At 42.8% G+C, this 27,012-nt stretch overlaps 1 protein-coding gene across 3 annotated transcripts in view; it reads right to left on the reverse strand.

The window, feature by feature from the left end:
* KIAA0513 (KIAA0513 ortholog) overlaps positions 1-24,562 on the reverse strand; it is a 68,372-nt gene extending 43,810 nt beyond the window's left edge. For 2 of the 3 annotated variants that reach the window (XM_020989244.2, XM_020989241.2), the window contains exon 1: positions 24,413-24,562. The gene's annotated coding sequence lies outside the window, so the exon portion shown is untranslated. Of the gene's footprint in view, positions 1-16,521; positions 16,669-24,412 lie in introns of all 3 variants that reach the window. The other variant, XM_020989242.2, reaches the window with a different exon arrangement.
* Positions 24,563-27,012: the final 2,450 nt, after the last annotated feature.

Below are 27,012 nucleotides of genomic sequence, written 5' to 3' on the forward strand. Positions count from 1 at the left end.
AGCCAGCCTGGATGGGGTATGAGGGACTTGCCACAGAATGTCCAGGGACAGCACATGCTATGGGAGGAAGGCAAGGTGACAGCGGTTTGGGCAAAGCTTCATCCGGTCTCTGATTTTGGTCCATCTGGGACTCCACAAAGGTCTAGTTTGAAAACCTGTGATTAGAGGATGTCTGTATCCCTGAAAAGTCACGGAATCACAGAATCAAAACTGGAAAAGACCATCTAATCCAGGCCTCTCGTTTCACAGATGAGGAAACGGGGACACTAGCTTGTCCAAGGTCACATGGAGGAGACTTTGAACCCTAGTTCCATTGCACCTTGATGGAGATGTAGAGGCAGCTAGGTGGCACAGTGGGCTTGGAGTCCGGAAGACCTGAGTTCAGATCTGCCCTCAGACACTTAAAAGCTGTATGATACCGGGTAAGTCACTTAACCTGTCTTGCCTCAGTTTCCCCTATTGTAAAATAGGAATAATAATTGCACCTACCACCCAGGGTTGCTGAGGATTATGAGATATTTAAAAAGGCACATAGTAGGCACTTCATAAATGCTTATTTCCTTTCTCCTTTCTTTAAATCAAAGGCTTGACCCGAAAGGTAGGATAGCATTACGTTCCCCTGCTGGCTCCTCACTGTCTAGAAGTTTAAAGTCAAGTCTCTTAGCCAGATCAAGGCCTTCCCCAACATGAACCTGTCTGGCAGCCTGGCATGATGGGAAAAGCAGGAAACCTGGACTGGAGAACCAGTTTTAACAACTACCTTTATGACCACAGGCAGGTCTCTTAATCTGTGGCTCAGTGTGATCAACTATAAAAGGACAATAATACTTATATTCCCCACTTCTGCTTGAATAAGAATTAGGATGTATGGTGATCCTCTTCTGAATATGCATCTTACAGGGTTACCAGTCCCCTAGCAACCTTTGGAAAGGTCCTACAAGCCCTTGCTTCCATGGCTCTCAGCAGCCAGCCTCATCCAATCTTCAAGAACTGTTTAAACTCTCTTCTCACTCTCCTCCTGCTCTAGATTTTCCTGCACTTCCAGTCTCTTAGAATAATAATTCATATCCTACATTCTTCCTGCTCAGCAGGTTCCTGAGGTCGAGTCCATAGAGAGAATGGTGTGACCCAATTGATTACTTCAACCTCCAAGGCCGTAGGAAAGGCAACATCTTTGTGTTTCTCCCTAGTTAGACCATACATGGTAAGGATGATGTGTATGGCTCCTGGTTCCTGAAGTTGTCCTGGCTTTATCTCCCATTGCTCTTGGAGGTAGCCTTCTAAAAATAAGGTGATACTAGTGGGAAGGAGGGGAGGAGGAAAGAAGCATCCTTTCCCACCTGGGTATAATGACAGGGAGGGGCCCTCTAGAAGTCCCACTTCCCATATGGAGTGTGGACTCAGCAGGCTGAGTTGTCCCACAGGTCCCTCACTGCCAGTATTAACCTTGTAAATATCAAAAAGACCTTCAGTGAGAAGGTTAGAGTCTACTGGAGCAGGGGTGGTTCTAGTAACAGTAGCATGATGGAGCTCTGAACAAAGACGATGTTGGCATTGGGGAGAGAGGCCCCTAGAGAAAAGAAGATCCCATTTGTCCACTTGACTGGACAATGTGAAATGTGAAAGTACAGACACTGTGTTCCAAAGAGCCTTAAATGTTAGCCTCCCAACTGATTGTACCAGTAGTGATTTTGCTGGGTTCTGTGAGAATAAGCTACCTACTCCATTTCTAAAACAAAACAAAAACAAAAACAAAAAAACACTCCCTATTCCTTTAGTTGTAAGAGAAAAACCAACATGGTAAATAGATAAGGCCAAGAGCAACCAGACCCACATTCTCTCTGTGATATGTGACAAGAGAAAATCAATTTCTTCTCCCTGGGCCTCAGTTTACTCCCCTGTAAAAAGAGAGAATTGGGGGGCAGCTAGGTGTCACAGTGGATAGAGCACTGGCCCTGGAGTCAGGAGACCTGAGTTTAAATCCGGCCTCAGACACATAACACTTACTAGCTGTGAGACCCTGGGCAAGTCACTTAACCCCATTGCCTAACCAAAAGAGAGAATTGGTTTAGAAGGTCTCGAGGTGCTTTGCAGCTCTACATACTACGGTCCTATGCTCATCACAAATGAAGGTGTTCTTAGAGTTCATTGTTCTTCTACATTTACAGCAGTAGACCAAGAAGAACATGGCTCGTTTTGCTTACCTTGAGTAAGGAAACATACATTCGGGGCTTTCACACAACTGAAATGACCGCCATCTGGAAGCGTTTTGCTTTAGGTCAGTTGGCATAAATCTGACTTCCTCTTGTTTGATAACATTTATTCCTCTGCCTTACCCATGCGGGGCATGTGTTAGGAGACTAAAGAAATACTAAGAGCTCTAGCCAGAGGTAAGAGGCAGGCGGCTATAGGGAGACTCTGATACAGGCTCAGATCTGTAGATTGGTAGTGGGCATGTGAATGGAATGGGTGGCAAATACCGACATTCCCCGTTCTTCAAGCTCAGCCAATTGGATTCAAGAAAAATACTCATTTCAGCAAAGTTCATCATGGGGAAAAAGGCAGATATCCAAGGCTAGAGCAGAACACACAGTATAAAATTACCCCAAAGTTTATGACAACCCGAGAAAGATTTAGGGTTGAAAATGGCCTTAGGCATCTAGTCAACTTCCTTTGTTTTACTCAGGAGGAAACTAGGGCCGAAGAGGTTAACTCATTTGCCTAATGCCACACAGGGCCAGGATTCAAACCCATGTCCCTTGACTCACGATCCAGTGATCTTTTCATTGTGCAGCATAGTTTACAGTCTTTCCTTTCCCCGTCAAGCTAACTCTATACATGTTCCTCATATCCCACCATAGAACCACAGATTAGCAAACCTTCAAAATCATCTAATGTGACATGATCATCTCCAAATTATCCTATAGACGGCATGTTTGAACCTAGTTGTTTTCTCTCCATTCTCTCCCCCATTAAACCAGTGAAGTCCTTGACAGTCAGGACCGTCTTTTGCCTCTTTGTAGCCCCAGCACTTAGCAGTGTATACTTAGTACTTAGACCCTCAATGTAGACTTGACCTAATTAAACCTCATTTTATGGAGACCGAGAGAGGGAGAATGGCCTCAAAAACAGGGAGTGACAACCTGCGCCTTGAACCCAGGTTTCCTGACTGCCACCCCAGTGTTAACCAACCCTTACTTGCTGATTCCAGATGTATCTACTTGCAGGTTGCATCATCAGCTAAATATGGTAATTCTGTCCTGATCTCTACCTACTCATTCCTGATGCAAAAGAACGAGAATCAATCTCAGTTATGTGTGAATAGTCAGTCAAAAAAAAAAAGGTGACATTTAATATCTGCTATGTGCCAAGCACTATGCTAAGCACAAATACAAGCAGAAATACAATCCCCATTCCAGGAGTTCACAGTCTAATGGGGAAATGGCATGCAAAACACTCTGTACGAGCAAGCTACATCCAGGATAAATGGGTGATCATCAACAGAAGGTAGGGACCAGAGTTAAACACAGATGTGTGTATCCGCCATATTGACAAGGAAAGACAAAACCTAGCCTTTTCAAAAACAGAATGACTTTACTGCTGCCCATTGTTTCTTTCCCGCCTTGTTTCCTCATCATTCCCACCACATCTCTCTAAATAAGGAGGGCAGACTGAAGTGAGAAGGAAGTTACAAAAGAAAAGGGATATTTAGATAGGCAAGTGAAAAGACAAGGTCTACAATATCATTGAAGAAAATGCTTCATGACTCTGACCAACGCATGAACCAATCATGACTTCTGAGGACCTACAGGCATGTGTGCCTTCCTCCTCTTGGCAGAGAAGTGGGAGGCTACAGGTGCAGAAGGAGGCATCCATTTTCGGATTAGGATGATGACATGTTTATTTGTTTTGCTTGACAATACTTCTTTACAAGAAAGGTTCCATGGGAGGTGGGGGAAGTCCCTGGAACATGAAAATGGTGTTGTTTTTTTTTTTTAAACCATCAGTACAACTGCAAATGGGTGGTCCATTCCACTCCACAAATAGATAGCTGGACCTCTCCATTAAATTACCCCCGTACTCCCAAGTAGCATAACTAAAGAGATGCTAGATACCATTACCTTTATTGGGTTGCAACACTTCTTTGATTGTGATACATAACCATAGGTGTAAACAATTTCTAGACACCTTTTCTGAATCCATCAAAGGCAAAAACTAGGTGCAGAAAAACATCCATAATCAATTTGGGAGGAGCGAAAATGCTTCAAGTCACTGCATAAAATGAGATGAGAATGGCTGAAGAAAACCAATCATGCCTTAAATAGGGCTAAAATAAAAACAATCAGCCAGCTCGGAATCAAGCCAACCTAATGATAAAGTAGCTTCAGAAAAGCCCCTGAGAAGGACCACCCCACTCTTGCCCTTTGACCAAAGAAAGATCTTTCAAATTTCCCAAGATCAGGATTTAAATGTCCACTTGTCAATGGTAAGTGTCCCCAGAAAAGCAGTGGCTAACCACAGTGTTCAAACCCTCTACAATGGCCCCAACCCTGGGACCACAATGAAGAGCTATGTTGTCATTCATCCATCCAGTTGTGTCTGACTCTTGGTGACCCCATGGATCATAGCACACCAGGCCCTTCTATCCTTTACTATTTCCCAAAATCTATCCCAGCTCGCATTCATTGCCTCCATGATACTATCTATTCATCTCATCTATGCCATCCCCTATGCCTCAGGAGAAATTCATAAGGACTTTGGGAAGAGAAAAACAGATTTTTATCCAACCAAGAGCTGTGAATTACTCCTCTGCCACATGCACTCTTTTCATACTCTTTGCCCATTTTCTCCTGACTATGTACTCGTAAAAGGATTATGTCCCAGGCTTTCGGAGAGAATGGTTGGGGAGAGGCTTACTCTCTACCATCTTAGAAAATATCCCTTCCTAAAAGTTAATTTACATTAATCAGTCAAATAATATTGAGGAGGAAAGTAACTAGTTAAATGATACTGGGGAACATATTGGAGGAGGTCCGTGAGTGATAGTATTGGAAACACTCAGGTTTGTCCCCAAGAACCCTCAGAAAAGTACTCAGCCACCTCTGGGGCCTCAGACCACTAAAGGGCACGGGAATTGGTTAGTTGTTACCCTAAAAGGGCTGTTAAACAATTTGTTTGTTTTTTAAAGATTATGGTTTTGCTCTTGACTATAGAGGAAGCAAGCTTAACTGCTCAGAATTCAAATATTTCTATATCAGAACCTGAGGAAAGGAATGTATTTTGATTTTAGACTCTTCATGAAAAAGATAGGCGTTTACTTAAGTGCCATACAGGTGACAATATTCGTGGCCTTGTATTTAAAAAAAAAAAAGCTTAAACAGGCCTCCTAGCAACTGGCCTGCCTCTCTCCTGCCATTCATCCATCTCTACCAGGTTTAGTTCCAGAGTTCATCTATTTGGTTTCTTTTTTTTTTTCTTTTTTGGAGGCAATCTAGGTTAAGTGACTTGCCCAAGGCCACACAGCTAGTAAATGTGTGAGGGCAAATTTGAACTCAGGTCCTCCTGACTCCAGGGCCAGTGCTGTATTCACTGCGCCACCTAGCTGCCCTTTTGGTTTCTTTTTTGACCAACTTAAATAAAGAAATAAGTCACTTAGGTATTTATAATGCCCTCTTAAGAAACAACTAAGAAAGGAGAGACATCACATTTTAGAACAAGGTCATCTTTCCTCAACAGGCTATTATACTTACAAAACAAAAGTAGAAGGATGGTATGAATGTCAGTAATAAAAAACCAAAAATCACTGCCTATGGTAACGGTCAGGTTTATCCACCAAGCCAAATAAATACTGATACATGGATATAAGGACATATAAGCTAGTCTGTAAAATGAGCTGAAGAAGGAAATGGCAAAGCACTCCAGCATCTTTGCCAAGAAAACCTAAGAGGGGTCAAAAAGAGTTGGACACGAGTAAACAACATCATGGGAAGTCATCCTCAGAAGCTCAGTTCTTTGGAAACCATTGGCTCTAGCTAGTGACAAAATTATAGTTTCTGTAGCTGCACAGCTCAGCCTAGATGCAAATCTCTTCTCGAGTAATCTGATTTTCCTGTTTGCAAACCAGCCAGGCTCTACAAGGAGGAGGTGAAGTCCCAAGGTTCTAATATCAATCCTTCCACTAGCTAGCTTTGTGATCTTGGGCCAGAGATTTCTCTCTGGGTCTCAAGCTGCTCATGTGAAAAATGGAGAGGATTGGACCCCGAGGGCCTACTAAAATGCTGTTCTATCTGAAACTGCCATTTGTCTTCTCTGGATATATCTTATATGTATTCAATTATTTACATGTTGCCTTCCCTTGTTAGAATATTCTTTAATAATTTGTTGTTCATTTTTCAGTCATCCTGACTCTTTGTGATCCGCATTTGGGGTTTTCTTGACAAAGATACTGGAGTGGTTTGCCATTTCCTTCTTCAGCTCATTTTACAGAGGAGGAAACCAAGGTAAACAGGGTTAAGTGACTGGTCCAGGGTCACACAACTACTAAGTGTTTGAGGCTGGATTTGAACTCAGGAAAATGAGTCTTTTCTGACTATAGGCCCAGCACTCTATCCACTGCTGTATCTACCTGCCCTTTTCCTAAATAGCCAGCATTTTATACAGCTTTAAGGTCTGCAAAGTACTTTATAAATAGCCCACTTGATCCTCACAACAATCCTGGGGAGGTAGGTACAATTATTATCCTCATTTCATAGGTGAAGAAATTGAGGTAGAGGTTAAATTACTTGCCCAGGGTCACATAGCTAGTTCACTTAACTCTCTAATGTAAGTCTAAGTCTGTAAGTTGCATAGCAGGTACCAATCTGCTTTGGAAGGGGAAAATTCCTCTTTGGGAGCTTCTGATACTAAGGAAATTACAGGACAAGTATTAAAAAAAAAAAAGCAAAGAAAGAAAAGCAAGGATTTAAAGTCAGGTCTTTCCGACACCCAGTCCAGAACTCAATCTTTTGTGCTGCCTAGCTACCTGCAGAGCAGGGAAATTTTATGGTTTTTTTCTTTTTTGGGGGGGGGGGGGTTGGTTTTTTTTTTTTGCTTGTCTTTGAATCTGTAATGATTTGTACAGTTCATGACACATCCTAAACACTTAATATTTATTTACTGACTTCCAGTTTCAAGTGTCTATGATTAGAGAGGATCCCTATTGAGCAAATCTCACACTATGGAGCTGATACGGCACATCCCCATAAAACCTTCTCTGACTACCACACGCCTCCAGTGATCTTCCTTGCCTCTAAACTCCTATAACACTGATTATCTGTCCCATGCCCTGGTTTCTTTCTTTCCTAGGAAGAGGCTTCCTCTAAACCCTCCTGTTTCATAGAAATGGAAATCTCTTTCTAAATGCTAAGGCAAGCTCTGGTATTATTAGCAGTTTAAAAAGCCCTGTTGGACCCATGCTTCCTCTGACATCTACTCCCTGTGGTTTAACTCAACTCAGATTCAGAGATTCCCTGAGGGTTTATAGGTGTGAAAAATACCAATAGCAAGGGCTAATTATAACACATTAGGGCAGCTAGTGGGCCTGGAGTAAGGAAGACCTGAGTTCAAAACCTGCTGCAGACCCTTATTAGTTCTGTGACCCTGGGCTAATCATTTAATCTTCTTTCTCATTTATAAAAATGGATATAGGAACAATAAACACTCACCTCCCAGGGTTGTCGGTGAAGATCAAACAAGGTATTTATCAAGCACTTTGCAAACTTTACAGAACTATACAAATGCTAGTTATTATTGATATATTTTGAATCCTATCACTACATTTCAGAGGATACTTTTTTAAAATGGTAACTAGATTTTTCGCCTCTAAAACTCCCCAATTTGGTATTATTTCCAGATTTCACAAAACCCGTTACTACTGCTTCACATAGTATTCTCATGGATTTGGGGCCTAGTATGAACTCCTTGGACCAAAAATGATAAAGCAAATCAGGGCCACCTTCTCAGGGAGAGGGAGAGAAACAAAGACAGAGATAAAGAGAGAGAGAGAGAGACTTGGGGAGGAGGGAGGGATGGTGAACCTGAGGGGATGGGAGAAAATACTGCGCTTCAAGATGGAAGACTTGGCCTCGTGTCTATTCTCTGCTACTTACTAGTTATATGCAAGTGGATCAGACTAAGACTTAACTTCTTTACTTGTAAAATAGAGATACTACCGCCTGTATTGTCTATCTCCCATGAGCAGTTGTGGCTCAAAGGACACGATATACTGAAGTGTTTCATGACCATTAAGTGCCTATAAAATGTTAATAATAGTAGCAATGATAACGCCACCAATGGGAAGATGCACTAAGCGTATAAATAGAGGTATTTTATCTGGGATGACTGGTCCCCATTCCTCTCCAAATGGTTTCTTTGTATTCTTTTCATATGTTTTTACTTGCTATATGTTTGTCTGAGGAGACTGTAAGCTCCCTGAGGGCAACGCTTTTTTTTTAAATTTGTATCCCTAGTAGTCTTGTACAGCACCTGGCACACAGTAGAAGCTTAAAAATCATTTCTGAATTCATTTGCTGAACATAAGGAGGCAACCCAGTCAGGCAGCGAAAACGAAGGATGCAAGATGACTGGGAAATATTAAAAGGACGTAAAGGCTTCCAGCCCATTGGATGGTTCCTGTACAGGAAATTTATGAGCACTGCATAAGATGAGAAAGTATGGAGCAAACTTACATCAATGAGTACAATACAGGACAATGCCTGGCACACAGCAGGTGCTTAATAAATGCCCATGAAATTGAATTGAAGACATCCAGAGATCGTCCAATCATATCTAGGGCAGGAAGGAACCTCATTAGCTCTCTAGTCCAACTCCTTTTTATAGATGAAGAAACTGAGGCCTAAAGAAATTAAACGGGTGGCAGCAGTCGAAAAAGAACAGGCCTTGGAGTTGGGAGGACCTGAGTTTAAATCTAGCCCCAGCCACTTGACCCTTGCTATGTGACCCTGGGCAAGGCACTTAACCCCATTGCCTAGACAAAAAAAAAAAAAGAAATGAAATGATTTATCCAAGGCCACACAAGTTATATCAGAGCCAGGATTTGAACTTGGGTCCTCTGACTCTACTCTGAGAATGTGCCTCCTATTTAATCATAATGATCATGGAGAGGAAGATGGAAAAGGCCGGCTGCTGGGAGTTCTACTGGTTAATTTCCTTTCAGGATTTCTAAAGAAAGGACAGAGTAGATCAGGTGCTTTTGTTTGTCTGTGTACCAGGGACCCAATTAACCCAGGCAGGGTGGAGCAGAGTGAACCCCATCCAAAGTATCTTAAGGCAAACACTCATTCATCGGGGCAAGGCACTCAGGAGGTAATAAGGATGGACAGGAACACAGTTAACCCTCAGTCTTTGGGGAGGGGCAAGCCTCAGAGAGGGAAACAAGCCTAGGCTTTCTTTGTTTCTACCCAGAACCACTAGGTTCTCAGAAAGGTCACTCAGTGCCTGGAGGGAAAGAAGGCAAGATGATAAAGCTGACAAATATTGCAAAACCTAAAAAGAGATATATATGTTGCAGTGAAAAGCATCTCTGTGTCAGCTGACTCTGCTCTGGAGTGAGTGACCACCTCCCTTTTCGGGCCAAGCCTTGTATCAGCCCGTTCTGCACTACAGGCCTGAGAACCCAGGATGCTAGAACCGAGACAGAGGTTTAGAACCAAGAATATCAGAGCTGCAGGAGGCGTTACAACATTCTAATATGCCCGGGACTCAAGCACAAGGTGGACCCTATGGGACTGTACTCTATGGGAATCAAGCTAACCTAGGACCCAGAGACTGAAGGGTCCAAGTTGGGAGAGGAGGAGGACCATGCCTTCAATCTCTTGGGGAGTTAAGGTTAGGTATTTGTGATTATGCCTTTTGAAGTAAATATTCTCTCTCTCTTTTTTCCTTTTTTTTTAGGCAATGGGGTTAAGTGACTTGCCCAGGGTCACACAGCTAGTAAGTGTTATGTGTCTGAGGCCGGATTTGAACTCAGGTCCTCCTGAATCCGTGCTCTATCCACTGCACCATCTAGCCACCCCTTCCATTCAATCAATCTTGACACAATCATGAAAATTAGGGAAAGAGTCTCTTATCTTCCCCCTGCCCCCCATGCCACATCCTGGAAATTCTCTCCTCCTCCTTGGCTGTACCGACCCCCAAAATGGGGCCCGAACACATTAATGCTTGAACACTGTAGCTCATGCTTGTCCCTAAGGGAGACATGAGCTCCCAAACAAGAACAGAGCAGCTTTCTTGGCCCCAGTCCACACACTGAGTCAGCCACACACACTTTCTCCCAGTTAGCTTCTTACCTCTCTTGCGCCTTATAGCTAATCAATGACCAGGTCTAGTTGATCCTACTTCCCTCACATCAACTCCTCTCTGCTTCCTGGGCCACCACCCTAGTTCCGTCCCTTGTTACATCTCACCTGCACAATTGTACAGTGATAGGAACTGCCATTATATTATTATACCATATGTGATTATTATCACATATACTATATAATTTCATTGATTTAGGCAACTTTCAGAGTGGAAAAATCTCTCTACCAATGCAGGTTGGCATTTTCTCTACAATTTGTAGTTTTAGAGAGCTGAACACTGAGAGGTTTAGTGATTCACCCAGGTCACACAGCCAGTGTGTCACTGGGGGGACTTGAACCAGGTCTGCCTGGTTCTGAAGTCAGCCCTATCCATTAGGCCATGCTGCCCCTATTATAACTAGCCTCCATGATTCCATTCCCTTTACCATCAAAACCAACCTTCACATGGCTGCCAAAACTGACATTGTTGTTTCTTGGCCCGAAACACTTTCAACAACTCTCTGATCTTTACTCAGGGTGTCCCAAAAGTCTCAGTGCCATTTCAAGTTATTAAACTTTAAAGCTTTAAGTTATTAAACCTTAAGCCAGCACTGACACTTTTGGGACACCCTGTATTCACCAAGATATGAACTCATCAGCCTGGGATTTAAGGCCCTCGGCAGCCTGCCTAGCAGACTTATTTCCTATTACTTCCCTTTTTTGAGCTCTGTGGTCTTGGTCAAAGTGGACAATGGGCTGTTCCCTGAGTTCTGCCCTGCTTCTCCTGCCCCTGTGATGCCCCAATGCCAGGAATGATTCCCTTCTCATCTTTGCCTCTTGGAATGCTTATCTTCCTCCTTTCAGGCTCAGCCCAGGTACCTTGGCCACTGCGAAGCCTACTCTAGTCTCTCCAGCTGTTTGGGCTCTCTCATCCTTTTCAACTTACCTTATCCTCAACTTCTCTGTGGGCATGTTTTTAGGACAAAACTCGCCTTTTGTAGCAGAATGTAAGCTATACCCCCAGTGCCTAGCCAATGGGAGGTGCTTATAAGTGTTTGCTGAACTGGACTGAGTACAAAAAGTATCTACTATGTGCTAAGCACCAGACATAAAAACACAAAATAAAACAGGCCCTGCTTACATTCTATTTGTGGGAACAACATGTACAGCAATATGACGTCTATGCAGAGTCATTTTGGGTGGGAGGGCACAGATCTAGTAAAAAGCACATTTTATTAAAAATAGACATTCTAGAAGGCGCGATGGAAGGACTGGGAGAAAGACATTGGAAGTGGGCCTGATATGAAGAATTACTATAGAGGAAGGAGTGCTGCTCAGGGAAGTCTTCGGCCTGGCCGAAACCCAAGAATCCTGAGTGCAGTCATAGGGCAAAGGAAAGGTCAATTTGATTACCTTTCCTTGGGAAAGCAATGGAAAGGGGAAGGCAGGAGTAGGGGTAGTAGGAGTAGGAGCAGATGTCCACCCCCTGGTTCTGCTTGACTCTTAAGGGGATCCTGAGTCCAGGCATCTGAGGTATTAATTACAATAATGTCCCATCCTTTAAACAGTATCCATCCTCTATACCACTGCCAGAACAACCTTTTAAAAATGCTTTTACTCTTTGACCCAGCAATAGCACTCCTAGGGCTGTATCCCAGAGAGATCATACAAAAATGGAAAAGGACCCATGTATAAAAATATCTATAGCAGCTCCTTCTATGGTGGTAAAGAATTGGAAATTGAGAGGATGCCCATCAATTGGGGAATGGCTGAACAAGTTGAATGTAATGGAATACTATTGTGCTATAAGAAATAATGAACAGGCTGACTTCAGAAAAACCTGAAAAGACTTATATGGACTGATGCTGAGTGAAGTGAGAAGAACAAGGAGAACATTATACACAGTAACAGCCACGTTGTGTGATAAATAACTTAATAGACTTAGCCCTTCTCAGCAATGCAAGGACCTAAGACATTTCTAAAGGTCTCATGATGGAAAATGCTATCTACATCCAAAGAAAGAACTATATGGAGTTTCAATGCAGACAGAAGCATTCTATTTGCTATTCTGTTTTGTTTTGTTTCCTCTTTCTGGTGGTTCCTCCTACTGGTTCTAATTCTTCCTTACAACATGACTAATGTGAAAATATGTTTAGTAAGAATGTATATGTATAGCCTATATCAGATTGCACACCATCTTGGGGAGGGAGGAAGAGAAAAATTTAAAACTCAAAAGCTTATGGAAGTGACTGTTGATAAATCAAAATAAATTAATGAAAAAAATTTACAAAAAAACCCAATGCTTTAAGAACTCATTTTCTTGCTCAAGGATCTACAATGGCTCCTATCACCTACTGGGTCAAATCCAAACCACTCAACCTGATGTTCAAGGGCCTCTAGCCAAATGACACTATCTTACTCTCTATTCTCCAGAATGGGCCTTCTGTTCTAACTAGACCCCTCTTCCTTACTGTGTATCTCACCAATGTTTTCACCAAAAACATTCTTTCCCTTCCTCTCTAGCTTTAAGTAAACAACATGCTTTCTTAGATGCCCAAATCAAGGCTTGCTGTAAGACTTGTCCAAGGGGTGTGTATAGATTGTTAGACAGAGATACATATTATATTTGTAAACACACAGCATAAGCTAGTCATCCAGTAAGACCAAATTTAACAGACTGACCACCCCAGGGATGCAATGAGTCTCCACGAATGTACAAAGAGCCAAAGAAAGTCCTCAAATAGATTGACTAGTGTCTCTAATAAAGGATTTGTGGAAACATATGGACAAGAATCAGACAGAATCAGAGGGCAGAGACAGATGAGTGGAAAATCTTCACTGATGGAGCCAGTGCCTACACTGACATGGATTCATGATTTCATCTAAGGACACAATAAAAAAAAAAGAAGCGAAAATTTTAAAACATAATTGCACTTATGGGCTCCAACAGTCATATTGAATTTAAAAGTAAACATTCCATCTCTTTAAAAATACCTGGGAACATGGAGTGAGCAGAGACTTATTTATACTTATGTGAAAAGCAGCCAAAATAAATATATATACTTAAATAGCTTTAGAAAGCTTGCTTTAAGTGTATTGAGTACTGTCTCCTTGCAAGGCCTTCTCTGTGTCTCTTTTTTCCCCATGGGACTCTAACTTATAGCTTGAAATTGAAGCCAATTTTCTGGCTTAACCTCAAATGTTTTAACTGAAAACCTATCCCTGTTGGGTCTGTTCTTTATTTAGGAGGGAGGAAAGCTCTTTAAGAGTGGTCTGATTATGAATATTCGTTAAAAGGGGTTTGTTTTTCTTTTATAATGAGGGGAGTTGGGAGAGAGATTTTTAATTGAAAAAAATTGAGTGTTGTCTTGAAGTATCCAAGAGAAGACCAGAAAGATATTGGCTGCAGGAAACCAACAGGCCTAGAATACACATGTACGGAAGATACCCAGTTGGATGTTTCCAAACCATTCCTTTATTAGTTTTTCTTCAATCCTTCTAGGATTCATTGTTTCATCAGCTTTGGTGTTGCTCCTTCTTCCAAACTGAAACCCCTTTATGTCTTGGGTGTTGGTTTCAGTTATTCTGGCTGAAAAGTTCACGGCCCTATAGATATTCTAAAGGGCAGCTTCTTCACCCTTGGTTCTCAGGTAACAAGACAAGACTGGATCTTACTGGAAATCTTTCAGTCATGACCCACCGGGACCTACTAGAACAGACAGTCCATTAACAGCCTGAGTAGCCAAGGTCAGTCAGTACACCTCTATGCCACAGTGAAATATCACAAGACTTTGAGCAGAGGTTGCTTAAGCATTAAGTTCATAAAATTGAAATTCTGCAAAATGACCCTAGAAAGTGAGACTGTCTTCTATTAATAAAAGGCAACAATAAAACTAAAGACTGTCAATTGTTACAAGTATCTTAATCAAAAACCATTTTTTCCTCCCTTGGTTGTGACTTTTTGATGAGAAAGTTATCAGTGCACAGGAAGGCAGATTATAATGTCCTTAGGCCACAGGAATGGTGAAAGCGCAGCCTCAAAGCCACGTGTGGTCCTCCACATCCTCAAGTGCAGGTCACATGTGTCCTCAAGGCTGCAGGTCCACCACCCCTGCCTCAGGGTAAAGCATGGGCATCAAAGTGTCAAAAGAGAGAACTTTGTACTCTAAGATCAAAAGTTGGACCAGCTCTGCTCTGACTTGATTTGATTTGATTTGATTCTGCTTTTTTTTCCCTTTGATTTTGCCAGCATGGGAACTTCCCAGCTGGGAAGCCCCTTCTAACATCTGGCAGAGAGTTTGATGACTTGCTCCCACTGTCACACAGCTACTCCGAGTCAGGACTGGAACCTGTGTCTTCTTCACTCCAAAGCTGATCCCCTTTCCATTATGTCACATGGCTCCAAATAACAAATAAATTAGTAGAAAGAGCCGATTTCAGTCAGGAAAGTCCAGCCTCTAACACATTAACTGTGACCCGGGGGGCAAATCTTTTAACTTTGTAGTACCCCAGACAGCTCTAAGATCAGAAACTGCAGAGCACGTGAGTGCATACACTGAATCAGGAGGGAGCAGTCCCAGTGGGAATCCTCTACACAGATGATTTCATCCCTGCTATAGAGTATCAATAAGGAAACAAAACAAAACAATTGCATGTTTATTATTGTGCTTTACATTTACTGAGCTAATATTTCAGAGCTTTTCACGCTCAAGTGTCCTGTGCTTCATTCATTTACAAACTAGTATGGTACCCTACCCAATCATTCAGTTCTAACCCTGTTTTAGGGATAGGAAAGAGACTGCACCTGTGATTTCACTGCAGTCAGAAGCTCCTGGTGAGGAAATTCCCTCTACCAATGCAGGGTCAGTACCCTTTCTGCCACATATTGTATAGTCTTGAGTTACCTGGGGCACTAAGAAATTAAATTATTTGCCTAGGGTCACACAGCCAAGATGGTGTTGGCTTTTAGGATAGCTCTCTACCTACCACTCTACACTGACTCTTGAAACTGTTAACCAATATTTTATGCAGCATATAAACATACATTGTATATAATACATACCCCAATCCCATCACCAAATATAGTTGGAATGAGGTATATGGTAAAGAGTGAGGCAAAAAATAGTCCTTCCTCTGTAGTGACTAGGCAAGTTCATATGCGTATAAGCATAGAAAGCCATGAAAACATTCCGTAGCAGAAGTTAAATGAATTAAATTCAATAGAATTTAAGGACTTATGTTCAAGGCATCCTGGAAATACAAAGGTAAATATGACATTGTCTGCATTCTCTTAGTGGAAAGGCATGGATAGAATTTAAAACTAAAAGGGACCTTGGGGCTTATCTGCTCCAACACCCCTGTTTAGAGATGTCCTAACTGAGGCCAAGATAGGAGGATGGAAACCCAGGCCCTCTAACACCAAACCCAGTGCTCCTTTTTTTTTTTTGGTTAGGCAATGGGGTTAAGTGACTTGCCCAAGGTCACACAGCTAGTGTTATGTGTCTGAGGCCAGATTTGAACTCAGGTCGTCCTGAATCCAGGGCCGGTGCTCTATCCACTGCGCCACCTACCTGCCCCCCCATGCTCTTTCTAAAACACAACACTATTTACTCATTTCTTCACATTTTCCCAAAGCAATCTAGCCACAGCTCTCTCTCTCCTTTACTCCCCATCATTTTCTATCTCAAATCAAATGTATTTATATATATAAATTCTCAAATCAAAACATTCTCAAATATATAAATTCTCAAATCAAATGTTCTTATGTATATAAATATCTCAAGACACTTAGGTGTCTTGAGAGTTAAGATTGCTGTGGGTGTTTTTTTTTTGGTATCTGTCCTGTATCCCTAGCACCTAGCACAGTGCCTGGCACACAGTAGGTGCTTAATCAATGCTTACTGAATTAATCAATAGTGCCTACCCTGGAGAAGCTCAAAGTCAAGCTGGGGAAGTCAAAAGATCAAAAGTCTCCGCTTAGTTTTTTTGGCTTCATGGCTCTTATTCATCTCATCAGAAAAACAATTATCCTGCCACAGTAGAAACAGAAAGAACCACCATCCCATCACCGCTATAAAAATTAAAACAACAACAACAACACCTGAACTCCCACCCATCTGGATTCTAGGTAATTATAATAATCAACTACGGTTTCAAAGAAGAAATTTCAAAGAAATACACCTACTTCCTTTCTCTGAAGGAACAGGGGGCTTTGGATGGGGATCTTCTAGACGTGTAGACTATTGGACTTGATCAATGTGTTGGTTCGTTTTTGTCAAACTGCCTTCTTTCTCTTCTTTCCTTTTTCTGCTTTGTAATATGAGATGGTTTCCTGAATGGGGAGGAATAGTCGGGGAAATGAAGGTGATGTCAAAACAAAAGATAACAATAAAATTGGGGAAAAAAACGTTGAGTCATCAGTATGATTTTCACCCTTGCTTCAGAGTTTTCAAGATGGTGTCTACTGTGTTATGCCCCAGATGGCCTGGCCATCCTACCTTTAAGATGAACTGAAATCATGCAGTTCTTCCCAAGATTGACTGTTAGTATTCTTTGGCAATGAAATAACTTCGTGGTCACCTTTTTATAGTGAATTTAATTAGCTCTGTCAGTCAGACAAGGAGTATTTAAGCATTTGCTGTGTACCAAGCTCAGGGGATACAAAGGCAAAAATCAGATCCTGCATTCAACGAGGTCACGTTCTACTGGGGGAAATAATGTGCAAAAAAAAAAAAAGTGCATATAAGTCATACACAGCATAAATGGAAGGTGTCTTTTTAAAGCTTCATTTCCATTTGGCCAATAGGCCTGAGGGTAGCGGGCATCTAAATTTTGACCTGCTTCCCCTAGAAGATTCCTGGACTGCATTCTTAAGAAAAAGAACAAAGAAAGAATGTCAATTGAGAGTCTCCTTTGAATATAACCCTGTCCAAAGTGCCTCCCTTATAAATCTGCTTACATTGCATTACATTGGGTCAGGGTCCCTAAATTACTCCACTTTGCTTTCATTCTTGTCCAGAAATCCACTAACTAGCTCTCTGACCTTACCTCTCCCTAGCCCCCAGTTGCCTTTCTCCTAAAAAGTTGGATTAGAGCAGGAGTGAACCTGAGATCCATGAACCTGTGTGTGGTTTTGTTAAAAATATTTTTAAAACTACATTTCGTAATTGGTTCCCTTTTGTAATCCTATAAAAATCCTGATAAAAGTATCACGCTGAGAAGGGCTCTTCACCAGACTGCCAAAGGTGTCCATAGCACACAAAAATGATAAAGAACCCCTGATCTAGGTGGCACAGAGAATAGAGCACTGGCCCTGGAGTCAAGGAGGACCTGAGTTCAAATCCAGCCTCAGACACTTACTAGCTGTGTGACCCTGGGCAAATCGCTTAACCCCAATTGCAAAAAAAAAAAAAAAGGGGAATCCCTCAGCCAAAGTGTCCTTCCTGAGGCCCCTTTCCAGATCCTAAATTGAGGGTTGAACCCTAAATCTGGATACTGTATTTCCCCATGTTATAATTACCCTTTTCTAAAAATCACTAACTCTACTTGAAATCTGGAGAACATCTGTCCCCTCTATAACTCACACCAAAAAAGCTTCTTCCTTCTTCTCCCCAAACCCCATCCCCCACTCCCCAAACTACCTGGTGGGTCTTCATATTTAAATGTTTCCTTGCATAACAACCAGAGCTGTTTATCATGAGGACAAACTGTTTGCTGTCCCTTAGTAGGGCATCATTAGATCACAACAGGCTGGCCCTGGAGGCAGGAAGACCTGAATTCCAGGTCTACTTCTGAAATGTATTGACTGGGGGACCATGGGCAAGTCACTTAAGTTGTCAATGTTCTTGGCATTTCTAAGATTATGAACTCCAGAGAAGGTGTGTGCCTGCATCTTTAGAGAAGATAGTGAAAACTCATTTCTCTAGAACTCCTCAGTCTCTTATGGTGCTAGACTTTAGGGCTTCTGGATGTAATCTGGAGCTGGAGGGAGGGGACAAGGGGAAGAGAGGTACAGGAGAGGCAAGGAGACCAGCTCGTTGTTTCACTGTTTTATTTATTGAGCTCATGGGGTAGCAAAATGTGCACTGGGCTGGGAGTCATGACATTGGGGACCAGTCTTGGTTCTATCATTTACAAGTCACTTCCATTCTTAGATTCTGTTTCTTCATCTATAAAATGGGGATAATACTTACATTTTCTATCTCATAAGGGTGTGGGGAAGAGAGTCAACCTTCAAGTGCTTTCAAAATTGGGGCTATTAAATTTAAAACTCAAAAGCTAATGGAAGTGAATGTTGAAAACTAAAATTAATTAATAAAAAACCAAAATTATTTTGTTATATTATTATCATTTTTATTTTATTCTCTTCCCCCTTGGGAAATTTGTTTTTTCCCCAGTTATCCTTTGTTCTCCTTTTTTAATTTGGCTTCCTATAACTCCCTATCTCACAGAGGATCTGGTAGCAAAAAACACAAGCATTAAATGGAAATCTGGCAATTATTCTTATTCTCATTTGGGCCAGAGGAATACAAATTCAGGTCGGGCACTGCTTCCATCTGTCTTATATTCTTTATTTGCTTCAGCTTTACATCTTGGGGTGGGCACCCCGTCTCTGTTCTGGTGGCTTAACAATCAGTGAGGTTCATTTATTCTGGCATTTTCCCTGCACCAGCATTAGCTTCTCAGTGGGCTCATTTCAGCTACCAAGTAATGATCCCTTGAAAGCCTTTCTATTCTCTTATAAAATTTTTTTTCCGGCTCATTGGCCATTTTAACCACTGTTGAGTCATTTCTCCTGAGTCACGGCTGGCTGTGGTACAGGGCTCAGCAGAGCTTCCTCAAACTGCACCTGGCTGGAGCAAAGCTTTTGCCAAGGAATATGGACCTCTAGGCTCTATGCCCATCACTTCACCAATCAACGATGTTAAAGCAGATTTGTTTATTTAAAAAAAAGGGAAAGGCCTTGCTTCTCTCTTTTCTTCCCTATTTATTTGTCTCCTTCAAGTCATCCCTCTTCTCCAATGAGTCATAAAATAATGGAATTTTAGAGCTAGACAGGCCTTTAGCCTCTACCACTCATCCTGATTTCTTCAGGATGCTGAAGCAGAGCATGCTATGAATCAGTTCCCCAACCCCCTGCGGATTAAAACACTTTGAGTTATGTAAGATCTTCCCATCCTGCTCCGTAAGTACCTGCCCTGACACTTCTACCTCTGAATCACTTCTTCCTTTGAGAAGTAAATTGTCCCCAAAACCAGAAACATTAACCCAAAATGTGCTGCTTTTTGCATATGAAGATGACACTACCTATCCACCTATAATTTAACTTAGTGGGGAATGGATTGTTATGAACTATCTACATTCTCAACCTGCCCGCCTTGTAACCAGTGACAGGCATTTGCAACAGGGCTCTGAGAGGCAGGGGAAAGGATACAAGCCCGGGGTACCTGGTACGGATGGTGAACTCCAGGAGTACAAAAAGCCTCAAAAAGGAAATATGGAAGAGAAGCAAAGATAAGCTATGCCAGCTTCACTTTTATGTCAAGGGTCTGTCCTATAACCCACAGGGCAGCTAGGTGGCTGGATAGAGTGCTGGGCTTGGAATCAGGAAGACTCATCTTCATGAGTTCAAATCCAGCCTCAGACAATTATCTACTGTGTGACCCTTAACCCTGTTTGACTCAGTTCTCATCTGTAAAATGAGCTGGAGAAAGAAATGGCAAACCATGCCAGTTATTTCTGCCAAGGAAACTTCAAGTGGGGTCTCAAAGAGTTGGACATGACTGAAATGATTGAACAAACAAGAGAATTAACAAACATTCATGCCCGATTAGATGCGAGGGACATCTAATGTGACAAATCAAAACTCCATTACTTGGATGAAATACCTCCAGCAAGCAACTTTATCCCTGGGAAAGCTTGGCTTCTCAAAGCTGTTAAGCTTTCTTCAAATCAAAGCACATAGCAATGCCATTTTATATAGAGAAGCAGTCAATTATTTCAAAGACGTATGAATGACAGTCACATGTGAGTCTTCTCCCAACCCCAGTGAAGTTCTCCCTTTGCAAGGATGGCCTAAGCTGAGGCCCAAAGGGAAGAAGTGATTATTAACCTCAAGTCATAGCATAGAACCCAGCTTAGGTACCCTACAATCTTAATCCTAAATCACTATGTGACCAAAGTTGAAGGTCTTTCAGGATCTCCACTTCTAAAGGGGCTAGACTAAATAACCTCTAGGATCTATAGACACAGAGCTCTACCTGTTATGAACCAATGTGCAATTTATGATCAATGATGACATTTGGGCTTATAAACCCCTGCCATCCCCCCACTGACATTTATAGGGAGCCATGCTCCCCTCTCCAGGTCCTTTCCCATCACTTCTTCCATCACCAAAAGCCACTAAGAGGCTACCATTAACTCATTCCTTCCTCCAAAAAACCCACTTTCTTCCTTGATAAGGCAGAGCCAGGTTTGAGAGATCCTAGCATTCTTCTTTGCAATGGTTGCTATTCCTTGCATTAGAACAATGAATTACAGCCTTAAAAAAAAAATCCCCCTTACTAGCCAGTTTCACCACTCTATACTATCTGTTGCATAAATCTTCCTTTCGTTTATGCAACCTCAGCTAAGTTTCTTTGACTTTCAAAACACGGCATCTCCAAACACCTTCCAATGAATAACCAGCAGACCCTAATGTTTTCCTCACAGACATCATGTGAAATTAACATAGAAAGGACCTTAGAAATCTCCTCCTTCTACACAAGGAAATTGAAATCCAGGAAATTTAACTGAATTGCCCAAGGTCACTAAAGTTGATGTGCATCCTTCTCCCTGCCTCAGCCCCAACCTCCCATCTATATTCTGTGACATCTGTGTAAAACTCAACTTGTTTTTATTCCTAAGATCATAAATCTGGACAGTGAAAGGACCTTAGAAGCACAACTAGTCCAGCCACCTTATTTTACAAATTAAGAACTGAGGTATAGAGTGGTTTAGTGATTTGCAAGGTCACATAGTTAATTCTGCCCAGGCAGGATTCAAACTCAGGTCATTTCAAATCTAGTACAGCTTTCGCTGTCTCATGGTGCCTTGGAGAAAACCTCCTTAAGCAAAGGCAGCACGTTATAATAGAAGCGCCATTGACTTTGGCATTCAAATAAATACATGGAGATTTATGTCCCAGCCCTGTCACTTACAACCTGTAGGAACTTGTGCAAGTCATTGTTTCTTTTCTTTTCTTTTACCTTTTTTAAATTTTATTTTTTTATTTTTTTGCTAGGGAATGGCATTAAGTGATGTGCCCAGGGTCACACAGCTAATGTCACATGTCTGAGGGCAGATGTGAACTCAGGTCCTACTGACTGCAGGGCCAGTGCTCTATCCACTGCACCACCGAGCCATTGCTTCTTTTTAGAGGTCCTTTTCTCATTGAGAAAATGGAAGGGATAGCTAGCTCTCTTCTGGCTCTAACAACTTTTGATCTCGAATGAAAACTGGAAAAGGTAAGTAAGAAGGCAGCACCCTCAATTTCACAACCATCCTATTTCTCTCTAGGGTGGAGGGCAAGGAAAACTATCGGATGAGTTGGGCCAGAATTAAAATGCTCTGTGTTGCATCACTGCTTCAGAAGCCACCTAGACTAAGTATTTGGAAATCCTGTTCACTTAAGCAAAATGGACTTCTCCCAACTCTACTTCCTTCTGGGTTTCTTAAATACTCACAAACAAATCTAATCAGTAGCAGTGGAAAGCAGAAGGCTGCCTTGAAATTAGGGGCGGGCCGCTCCGCTCCAGGGTTAGGAAGTTGGCCAGTGACTCAGGGAGGAGGGGAGCTCTGCCAGCTGGGAACTTTTATTATTATTTTTCTTAAAGACCTAAGACTCATATAATACAATCAGTCCCTAATTAGCCCTCCCACACACAGATCCCTGACAGAGGGCCTGTGCCTCCCCATCAAACTGTTCCACACCCTCTTCAGAGGGTGCCCTTTAAAGACCTCCCCCCTCTTCAAGGCTCCCTAGGATGTACAATTACATAAGGGGGCAAGTGTTTACAGAGTGGTTTGCCCCAACTCTAACCTCTACCACCCCCTTTATGATGACCCTAAAATGAATTTCCCTGGGAGCCTGCCTTAGCTGTAAATCCATAAAACCCTATTCATGAGGAAGGGTCTTCTAGATGGCTGTCTGCAAGTATTTGGAGGGCTGTCAGGAGAGAATCAATGTTCCATTGATCCCCTAAGAGTGGAACCAGGAATAAGGATGGAAATCCATAGAGGTAGATTTAGGCTTCATGTCAGAATAAACTTCCTAATAATTAAAGAAGGCCAAATGTGGATTGCCTGCCTCAGAAGGTAGTAGGACCTCCCTCCTTTATCCAAGCAGAAGGTACATGACTACTTGACAGGTATGCTATAGTGCGGATTGTTTTTATTTTATTTTGCTCCTTTCTTTGTATTCCCTGCACTTAGCACACAATAAGGACTTAATAAATCCTAGAGATCAAAGCCACTTGGTTTTTCAATGGAAAATATCAAAAGCAACATTTTTCCTGAGGCAGTCTTACCAACACAAACCAGGACAGTAGTTCTAATAATCCACAAAGGGGAGGCATGTACTCAAAGGCTGTCAGCAGCCGCCAAAAGGTGAATGAAGGTGGGGACGGGCGGAGGACAGGGAGACCAGAACAGGAGATGAATTTTAGTTTTAAAGAAAAAGAAATTTTGATTTCTGTTAACTGTTTCCCTTTATTGGGCTGAATCCGAGTGTAGTGTGTATAGCTCCAACTCCTTGAACCTTCAGCCCTGGCTGGTGGGAAGTTACACCGGCTTAGGTCCGCCGCATGATTTAAAGCAGCTGTGGCCCTGACAGCTGTTGGCCTGCGCAGGGAACACTGACTCACCACAGCGACATCTTCCACGTCAGTGACACCTCCTTCACCTGGGCCAGAGAAGAGGCGGGATTCTGCACCTAGCCTTGGCCCCGAGCACCAAACTAAAGGGGGCTCGAGGCCGACGATTCACACAGCAAAGTCTCGTCTGGCTCCTGCCACCCCCACCCCCCGCTCCCATTTCCCCCTCTAAAATCCTGCAAACTTCGGGAAGCAAACGACGAACAAGAGAGAAAGTAAGCCGCTCTGCTCCCGCTTCCAAAGGCGTCTGTCTGCCTTGGAAGCTGCTCTAGCGCACACGCTAACAGCTGTCCCGGGGCCCGGGAAGGAGATGTAGTACTCAGTGCGCTAGCCCTCAACCCAACTGAGGCAGTGCAGAGAGTTGGGGGTGGGGGGGCCTCGAGGAGGTGGGGTCTCTGGCCAAGCAGCCCGGCACGGAGGCAGGGAGAAGGAAAACTTGGAAAAGGAAAAAAAAGAAGAAGCAAAAGACCCCAATGGCATTGGATGGAGCTTTGCAGACTTATTTCTCGAGCCCTGTGGGAACACGGGGCACCATAGGGCACAAGTCCACGATACCCCATTGCCCAGGCATTCTGCCCTTTCTCCCGGGAAGACCTGCCCCCTCCTCCTAACTACCCCCTCTCCCTAGACAGTACTCGCATGGGGGGGGGGAGAATCCTTTGCCATTTTTAATTCCCGAACTGACCTAGGTTTTGCAGAGAACCCCCCCATTCCCATAAATCCCTACAATCTTCTCCCTCAACCCCTCAACACACTCCGGGTTGCCTCTTGTGACCGCACAGAGCTCCTTAATCGCGCAGAGCTCCTAAGGGGCCACATCATTTCTGATCATTGCCCCCTCCCGCCATCCATCCAGGAACCCTAATGCCCTTCCAACCCTCCAGAGACCTTTAAAGCCTCATGCCACCCACGAAGCCCGAGCTCACCCCCACAGTCGAACTGATCTCTCCGCACTCTAACCCCAAACCCTGAAATCTGCTCCCCATCCCCATGCATCCCTCATGAGACACCCCCCACCGCAATCCTTTGGCTGTCCGCGGCTGGACAGGTCCCTCTTCCCGCCCCCCACCGCACTGCGCTGCGCTGGCTCCAGGCCGGGTGAGCCGGGTAGGACAGCATATTTCCCACCCTCGGGCTGCGGCGTCGGTGGCGAGCCCGTCTTACCGCGGCGGGCTGGCCCGGCAGGCTGCCTCCAGTTCCCCCCGCCGCAACAGCAGCAGCACCCAGGTTCTCCTAATTCGCACCGCCCGCAAGCCCAGCTGTCAGTCCACAGAACCTCTCTGTACTGCGCAAGCGCCAAGGCTGAACCCCTTTTCGCAGGAAGCCAGCCAACGCAGGAAAGAAGGGGTGGGGAGAGAGGAGGGGTGGTGGAGTAGTAAATGGTCTGGTATCACGTGATTAGGGGAGGTGCCAAGATTCTGAGGCTGGGACTTACCTGCTTGTGTGTCCTGACTCCCTCAGCGCTCCTCCAGGTTATCGTTATGGATAACATCCATTTCTCACATCTGCTCTCTCCTTTCTGCCACCACCTTAGCACAGTCTCTAAACCATCACTTAGATCACTGCAAGAGGGCAGAGGGCACCGGTCTTGAGTCAGGAAGACTTGGATTCAAATCCTTTGAAAGGCATTTACTAGCTGTGTGACTCTGGGCAAATTGCTTAATCTATTCGTGCTTCAGTTTCCTCATCTGCAAAATGAGGGTCTTCTAAGATGGTCCTAAGTCTTCCTACCTTCAGTCTCCCCCTCGCCAATCCACCTTTTCCACAGTTCTCAGATTAGTTTTCCTTACCTTACCTATCTACATGGCATTCATCTGCTCCAATATCCTCACTGGCTCCCTACTGCATACCAAGTAAAATTCTTAATTACTTTGCCTGAGTTCCAAGACTTTCCCGCTCTCTTGTGCTACTCTACCTTTCCAGCCTTATTCTACAGTACTCGGGTCCAGGTTGGACCACACTCACCCCCACGTTCCAACGGGTATTTTGGTAAAAGTATAAAGACATAATGCCTTTGTTCAGGATGATTCCTGTTCCTGGAATGCTCCAAGAGCTGGAGTTCCTAGTTATGTTAACCTCTTGATTTTTTTTTTCTGCTGAGGCAATCAGGGTAAAGTGACTTGCCCAGGGTCACACAGCTAGTGTCTGAGACCAGATTTGAATTTAGGAAGATGAGTCTTTCTGATTTCAGGTCAAGTACTCTGTGCCACCTAGCTGCCCATTTATCAAACACTATGCAACAAACATGTGCTAGGCATTAGAAGTACAAAGATAAAATTGCAAGTCTGTACTCTCAGGGAATTTGCTTTCTATGGGGAGAAACAAAACATACACAAATAAGTGAATGTAAAATTAAATATGATGTAATGTGTGTTGGGGGGGGGAGCAATTAGAAAAATACAGCCTCAGCCAGGAGGCTGTATTTAAGCTAAATCTTTAAGGAAGCCAAGGATTCTAAGAGACAGAGAGGTGAGGAAGCAATGGAGACAGCCAGGGCAAAGGCATGTCACGGACAGATGCAACAAAGAGCTGTAACAGAGAGGGCACAAAGGAGAGCAATGTCTGCACAAATCAGCTGGAGCCAGATTTTGAAGGGCCATAAATAAAACACGTAGTCTGTATTTGATTCTGGAGGCGATAGGGAGCTACTTGGGCTTTTTGAGCAGAGGAGTGATGAAGCCAGATGATATTTAGGAATATCTTTAGCTACTTGGTTGAGGATGGATTGACAAGAGAAGACACTGGAGGCCATGAGACTAATTAGTGGAATATCACCCTAGTCTAGATGAGAAATAATGAGGGTCTGAATTAGGGTGGTGTTTGAATGACTGGAGAGAAGAAGTCAGATGGATATTCCTCTCTATTGTATTTACTAAGTACTGGGGTGTGTTCAAGTTATCTACTTTGGTGTTTGATCTCCCTATTAGATGGCATCCTCCATGATAACAGAGATGGAGTGTCTTGTCATGACTACCATGACCATGTATCTCCTAAACATAAATATAAAAGATTATAGCACAAAAAAATTAGACACATTTCATAACTATGAGCTGTAGGGAGAATTCTGAACTAAATAAAGGAAAGAGGTGTTCATAAATGATAAAGAAAACAATTTGGAGTACATAAAATTAAAAAGGTTTTGCGCACAAAACTAGAACGAGAAATTGTCACATGCTTCAAATCTTTGCATTAAAAATATCTGATAAAAGTATGATATTCAGAATACATAGGGATCTGACAAAAATATATGAAATCAAGAGTTATGCCCCAAAGGATAAATTTTTAGAAGAAAAATAGAAATAATTTTTTTCATGGAATTCTAGAGTTTTTTAAATTAATTAATTTATTTTTATTTATCGACAATCATTTCCGTAAGCTTTTGAGTTTTAAATTTTTCTCCCCCTTCCTTCCCACCTCCCTCCCCAAGACTGCACGCAATCTGATATGGGCTATACATATATATATTCCTTTAAACATATTTTCACATTAGTCATGTTGTAAGGAAGAATTAGAACCAGTAGGAGGAACCCACCAGAAAGAGGAAACAAAACAAAATAGAAGGAAAAAAAAGCAAATAGTATGCTTCTATCTGCATTCAAACTCCATAGTTCTTTCTTTGGACGTGGGTAGCATTTTCCATCATGACTCCTTTGGAGATGTCTTAGATCCTTGCATTGCTGAGAAGGGCTAAGTCTATTATCAAAATTAGTCATTGCGCAATGTGACTGTTACTGTGTACAACATTCTCCTGGTTCTGCTCACTT

Source organism: Phascolarctos cinereus, unplaced genomic scaffold (genome assembly GCF_003287225.1).
Source record: "Phascolarctos cinereus isolate Bilbo 61053 unplaced genomic scaffold, phaCin_HiC Scaffold_2;HRSCAF=192, whole genome shotgun sequence".
Lineage (NCBI taxonomy): Eukaryota > Metazoa > Chordata > Mammalia > Diprotodontia > Phascolarctidae > Phascolarctos > Phascolarctos cinereus.